The sequence below is a fragment of the Strongylocentrotus purpuratus genome, unplaced genomic scaffold (assembly GCF_000002235.5).
Source record: "Strongylocentrotus purpuratus isolate Spur 01 unplaced genomic scaffold, Spur_5.0 spur5_scaffold_10, whole genome shotgun sequence".
In the NCBI taxonomy this organism is placed as follows: domain Eukaryota; kingdom Metazoa; phylum Echinodermata; class Echinoidea; order Camarodonta; family Strongylocentrotidae; genus Strongylocentrotus; species Strongylocentrotus purpuratus.
Window position 1 is genome coordinate 14,678,247 of NW_022145595.1, and position 7,472 is coordinate 14,685,718.

The window sequence follows — 7,472 nt, forward strand, 5'->3', positions numbered from 1 at the left end:
GAGAGGAGAGAGAGAGAGAGAGAGAGAGAGAGAGAGGTCGGAGGGGAGAAGGGGGAGAGGGAGAGAGGGAGAGAGAGAGATGATTTTTTTTTTTAATCCAGTGACAGACATCTTGACATGAACATCAACATGATGAAGGCCGGGGACAGGTCTACGTAATTAGTGCGTTGATTTTGATCTGCCGTTGATTACACTGTCTATAGGAATAATCACTGTCAATATCTTATTGACTCATCCTGCACACGCCCTAGTTTGCAAGCAAACATCGGATCATCTGATTGTTATTAAAGGGAAAGTCCACCCCCAAAATAAGTTTGTTTCGATAGAGGCAGAATAATAAGAAAATCAGGTGAGTGAAAGTTTGAGCAAATTCTGAATGAAAATAAGAAAGTTATGAATTATTGAAATTGTGATCAATCAAATACAAATTGGCAACTCTGTGACTTATTATACGAGCTCTCCTTCATTTGCTTTGTGCATAATATTCCATTAAATCTTCGTTATTGATGACGGAATATATATTTGTTCCTTGCAGGGGGAGTATAGAAACATATTTGCAATTATTATATTTAGGGTGCATGTATGGTTGAAATTTTTCTTGAGGGAAACTGAAAATTTTAGATTTTTTTAGTACTGAGCAAATGGAAGTTGAGCTCGCATGATACGTCATAGAGTTGCCAATTTGTGTTTGATTGATCACAACTTCAAAAATCCTAACTTCTTTATTTTTAATCGGAATTTGCTCAAACTTTCACTGACTTGTTTCTCTCATTTTTCTACTCCTATTAAACTAACTTAATTTCAGGGTGGACTTCCCCTTTAAATAGCTAAAGTTCACACGTTGAAATCAACTCAGGCTGTTGAATAGTATACAAATAATACACAGCAGTGAGGGCTTTGGAACAGTCTAACACGCCCGAGGCGACAGCCGAGGGTGTTTGGACTGTTTTGAAGGTACCGAGTGTGGGTAATTTTACCACTGCCCTAACAAAATGATGTGTATTATTTGTTTTTATTAGAGTATGTTTTATTTGTTTTTTATAAAATGATGTTTTATAACATTTTTTTATAATGACCGGTCATTATCCAAATTACGCGTTAGTAAAAATAAATGCCTGGTCACGTGTACGCTTTCAATCAATCATTTGATCAGGATCCACGTCATCATCTTATAACATGTAATAACTAATATGATGTTGTGAGAAATAAATTCAGTTATTAATAGGCGTATACATTTGAAATATCTTGTATAGATTTAATCGTTAAAAGTCGTGGGTTTCATGGGCAATCAATATCAGTTTCTCCTGTGTGTTATCTGCGCTTGATGACGACGACTACGTCGACGACGACGATGATGATGATGACTGTCAAACGTGGGGGCGGTGATGATGATTATGACAATGATTAAGATGATGATTGTAATGATTATGTTGATAAAGATAATTATAATGATGGTCGATAATAAATTGTACGCCGATGCTCGTGGTGATGAAATATGGCTATAACTATAATGACGATTTTAATGATAAAAACCCACTTTGATAAAGGCAAAGGGTCAAACACAAAAACGAAAAGGAAAAATAATTGTTCACGAAAATGTCAGTTATATTTGCTATTAAAAGAGATGATAATATGACCTAGAAAATCGAGTAATAACGACGAATCCATGCAAACATAGTTTACTAAAGCCTTTCCTCTTGCACACAGAGTATACATTGTCCGATCTCGACTTTTAAGTCAATCTTGCGATTTGCTCAAATGAGTGCAAGATACAAATCTTTTGTATGTCTGTAATATTGTTGCTATTCTTCGAATTATATCTGCCTTCACTCCGGGTATTACCTGAATTTGATTACATGTTGAAACATTATCCCTACTGCAATCACGAGGTATCGACCTTTGGATCGCTCCTCTCTACATTGACCATGTTTACTCTGACTTCTGGTGTAGTCAGTGCAATTGATTGAAGCAAAATACAATTACAGACATTGAAACAGGGGCGTCTCCTAGAGAACCGTTACCAAAAATTATGGTTATTGCACTAACCTGCAAAGTCTGTAGATTTTTGTTTTCTTCTTATTATTATTATTTGTATTATTATTATTTATTTATTTGTATTTTTTATTTTTTATTTTTTCATTTTTTCCATTTTTCCCAATTTTTTCCCCATTTTTTTTTTTTTTTTTTTTTTTTTTTTTTTTTGGGGGGGGGGGTATTTTTCGGCAAGCTGGTAGTTTATTTTGACTTGATACCTCTCCCTCTCTTTCGAAGTGATCTGGCGGCGCTCGTGTAACAATATGTAATTATTGTGCCGATATCTTATGTCCTATTAGTCCTTGGGTACATATACATGAACAACCCTCCGTATTTTTTTTTATTTTTTTTAATTTTTTTTTTAATTTTTATTTTTTTTTATTTTTTTATTTATTTATTTTTTTTTATTTATTTTTTTTTTTGGGGGGGGGGTATTTTTCGGCAAGTTGGTAGTTTATTTTGACTTGATACCTCTCCCTCTCTTTCGAAGTGATCTGGCGGCGCTCGTGTAACAATATGTAATTATTGTGCCGATATCTTATGTCCTATTAGTCCTTGGGTACATATACATGAACAACGCTCCATTGTTTCAGAACGCTGACCCCCCCCCCCCCCTCCACTCCCACACCCCTCATCAAACAATCAAACACAGCTTTAATTCCTATCGCTGCAAATATCATAAACTTACAAGTATTGTTGTTCTGTTAAAGATTGCAAGACATGATACAAATACAACGTCATGGGAATAAGATAAGGTAGAAAACATGTTGCAATTAAGTACATACAAGTAGTCCGGTTTTTATATCCGACATTATTTTGTTAAAAATATAGGCCCGAATTCACAGAGGAGGTTTATGTGCGCCGTTTCAAACGCATTTCAAACCACTATTTGTACAAACTTTGGTTTGAAACGCGTCGAAACGCGTCATATGACGCACATAAACCTAGGTTTGTCGACAAAACCTCCTTTGTAAATTCGGGCCATAGAATTTACAAAGGTGTTGTAGCTTGAGTTGAGGATTATTTATAGTTTGAAGGAAGTTTGCCTAGAAATTTTTGGTGTCGTCTGTGAGTTCAAAGAAGATATAATTTTACACGAGCGCCGCCAGATTACTTCGAAAGAGAGGGAGAGGTATCAAGTCAAAATAAACTACCAGCTTGCCGAAAAAAATACCCCCCCCCCTCCCCCCCCCCCAAAAAAAAAATGTTTGTTTTGTGTTTTATTATGCAATACATGTCATAAAATCCCATAACTTCCGCTTATATTTTGTTGAATGTATAAACCCAAAATAGATATCCCTTTGAAATGATGCGGTAAGGGTGGAGAAAGAGAAAGAGAGAGAGAGAGGGTGCGAAGGGGAGGGGATGGATAGAGAGAGAGAGAGAGAGAGAGAGAGAGAGAGAGAGAATGTGTGTGTGTGTGCGTTTGAGTGTGCGCGCAGGTGGCGGTGGAGATGGGAGATAGAGAGAGCCGGAGAGACGGTTAAGGAGTGTGAGTGGGTGTGTATACCGAGATATAGACGCGAATATAAGGGGACGAAATCCTTTATTGCAAATAAAAAATAATATGGTGAAAATGTAATAGTTCTCTGGCTAGGGGGGGGGGGTGCACTAGCTCCAAAGAGAAAATAGCAAGAGCAAGACAATGAGGAGGAAAAAAAGGCCGTCAAATTTTCAATATGTTTCTTTGTTACTTCAAATTCGCAAATTCTGAAACAAAAAAACAAAAAACGTTGTTTTTTTCATGCACATTTAGTGGCTTTATTGATAGGAGGCCACAATAATAACGGAGCACAATCTTCCCACCTATTAGCTGCGTTCTTTACGTGTTCCAGATTTTGTGTTGCAGGGGGCAACTGCCCCTTGTCCCCCCCCCCCCCCCCCCCCCCGTCAGCCAATTTCTCTTATTTTCTCTAAATAGACAGACAGACAGAGTGAGAGAGAGAGAGAGAGAGAGAGAGAGAGAGAGAGAGAGAGAGAAAGAGGAGGGGGTGATTGGATGAAAGAAGAAGACCTGCCCTTAATTTCAAACTTAAAAGTCACGCTTTTCATTTATCATCTCGACCCGAAGTATGTATGATTACAATGTTTATTCTAGAATTATGCGAGCGATTAAACAATGAAGTGGACTGTGTACCCTCAATCGAAGGCTCAGCCTACATGACCCGCCGTCATCGCGCAAGTGTGTTTGCAGACGATATTTGATTTTATGCCATTAGTGTTTGGCGGCTACAAAAGCAAAAAATCCCTTACGTTTTGTGTCACTGACGAGACACAATACAGGATCAATCACCATTCAGGGAGCTGTGTTATGGTGACGGTCGCCGGCTTTCCTGAGGATCATTACACTAACGTTCAGGAAAGTTGAAAGAGGCAAGTCTTGAGAATTTTACTTAAACGACGAAGAAGTTTTTCAGGAGCGGGTACTCCTTTCATTAGAATTAATACATCATTAGCAATAGCGCTAACACTTAATGTAGAAACAAATTGTGGTGTTTTAGACGATAGCAAATGGGAAGGGAAAAGCCATTTTCTGTCATTTCCGCGAATTGTTGTGAACGTCGCCTGTTGATTTGTTACCAAGTGGTGACATCATCGAATTCATACTTTTCTGATTGCTCATGTCAGGTGGTAGTAGGGGTGAGACGCAGATATAGACTTTTACACATTTGCCTTGTAGAGTCACTATCGTAAAGGACTCAAGTCAGGAAATTGAGCTGAACTTTTTGAGGTGAGTTAAGTTTGCAGAATTTCCTTCTTTTTAATTAATCTATGCCACTACTGATTGCTTGTCACAGTGATAAGCCCATAACTAATACGCCTTGGTGTAGAGAAAACGTGATGTATTGCGACAAGCTATTGGCGGACTCAGCTCACAGGAGGGAGAGAATTTTAGGGTATCAGTATAAAACCAATCATATGAAATTACCTGATTGTGTTCTGATTTCTTTTATTTAATGCCAAGATCTCAAATACATTTAGTTTGATGATGATTGCGGTGTGGAACCATCACTGAGTCGGTCACGCGATATAAGCATGGTTTAACAAATAAGACTCCAGCTAGAATGTATTTAATTGCTTTGTCGATTCCCCTTTTAGGTTTCATTATCATCTCGAAATAAAAGTAATGGGCCAGTATTCAATACACATTTTAAGCATTAAATCTAGGAACGTTTTCATGTTGATGATGGTAACAGTGGTGATGATGATGATGATGGTGGTGGTGATGATGATAATATTGGTGATGATTATGATGATGATGGTGGAGGTGATGGTGGTGGTAATGATGACAATGGTGGTGATGACGATGGTGATTATGATAGGTAGACCCATGATGAACATGCGTTTTTAATAATTTATATTTGCTAAAATATGCTGAGACAACAGTCTGAAATAAACGGCCGTATTCTAGCATCATGCAATATATTATATTCAAAAGTATCGTTATCATATGTTTGCTTTAGCTCTTTGGGAAACAGAAGGGTGTGTCTCGAAATGATGATGATGATGATGATGATGATGATGTTGATGGTGTTGGTGGTGTTGGTGGTGGTGGTGGTGATGATGATGGTGATGATAATGGTACAATTATGATGATGATGATGGTGTTGGTGGTGGTGGTGGTGGTGGTGATGATGATGATAGTGATGGTGATGATGATGGTGATGATTGTGATGATGATGGTGGTGATGATGATGATGGTGATGATAGTGGTGCAATTATGATGATGATGATGATGGTGGTGGTGGTGGTGGTGTGGTGGTGGTGGTGATGATGGTCATAGTGGTACAATTATGATGATGATGGTGGTGTTGGTGGTGGTGGTGGTGGTGGTGATGATGATGACAATAGTGATGGTGATGATGATGGTGATGATTGTGATGATGATGATCGTGGGTTGGTGATGATGATGGTGATGATAGTGGTGGTGATGATGATGATGATGATTGTGATGATGGTAGTGGTGGTGATGATGGTGATGATAATGGTATAATTATGATGATGATGATGATGATGGTGGTGGTGGTGGTGGTGGTGGTGGTGGTGATGATGATGATATGTAGGCCTTTATGTTACGATTCCAAACCTTTTTACGCAACAGATTCAGATTGATGTCAATGCTTATAGAGCTGCTTCATAGACCTATGCACATGATGCATATAAATCGTCAAAGTCAAGTATAAGAAAAGATGTAAGATCAGGAGATTTTAGTTTTCCAATGGATAAAGAAAAGACAAACCTTAGCGACCTTTAGGTAAAACAGTAAATTACGGCCCAAGATTTAAGAATTCAAACTAATTTTGAAAAATCAAATTTGTTTTTTTTTACTTTCCTCTCAGGCGTTTCATTTGTTCCGCATTATATTATTATTCTTACTTCATTTGAATATGTTTTATTTGCTAAAATACCCGACATGTAGTAATTGATGAACATACTTTGGCCTCGACAACGAAAACGCCCTTTCTAAAGTTCAGAGAGTAACACCATGAACAAATACATATTGTTTAAATATATTTACTTAACAATATAAAGCCGTGTTGTAAATCATGCTGTTAACTTTTACATGGCTATATCCGTAGGGCAAAGTTGAATTCGAGGAGTTAATGATTAGACAATATCCTATAACTATATCTCGTATATTATCCGAAAGTAAATATAAACTAACCCCTAAAATTTGATGGGATTCCCTTCGGAGAGATAATTGTCATTTCAGACAGTTTAAACACGGCTCTCACGTACAGGGGTTCTAATAAAAACATTGCACTCATGATAACTATGGGCGGGTAGTGGCGTAGCTCTGTTACCGTAAAAGGGGGGGGGGGGGCGGGGCCACTGGTCTTTTTTACAATAGGTGGACAAATGCGGAGAGCTTATATAGGCGATAGTAAATCTCCTTATCCCCTTATCATTTCCTTTTCTTTTCCTTCGCACTTCTCCTCCGTTTCATCTCATCTTCTCTCTCTCTTCTCTCTCCTCTCTCTCTCTATCTCTCTCTTTCTCTCGTTCTCGTTCTCTCTCTCTCTCTCTCTCGCTCTCTCTTTCTCTCTCTCCTTTTTCTCCCTCTCTCCCAACGCATTCCATTTCTTTTCTTCATTTGATTCATCGGAGGGGAGGGTGGGAGCACGGGTAACCCCATGTGTGCCACCGGAGCACCAATGATTAGGTAGGCTAATGGTCACATGACGGAGCCTGCAATCATTTCATTCGTTTTTGTATTGATTTTTATTTCATGACAATTGTAACCATCAATTGTTAAATGCTAAGTTGATCATATTTCAATTTTCAATTGAGAAGAGGAAGACAACTGCAAACATCAGCCCAATTCCCAGTTCTAAATGATACAACTCTAAGACGTACGTGTATTTGAAACTTAAACATCTAAGGGCCACGGATTCTGTGGCATTTCCGATGTCACGAGGTTGTAAAAAATGATACCG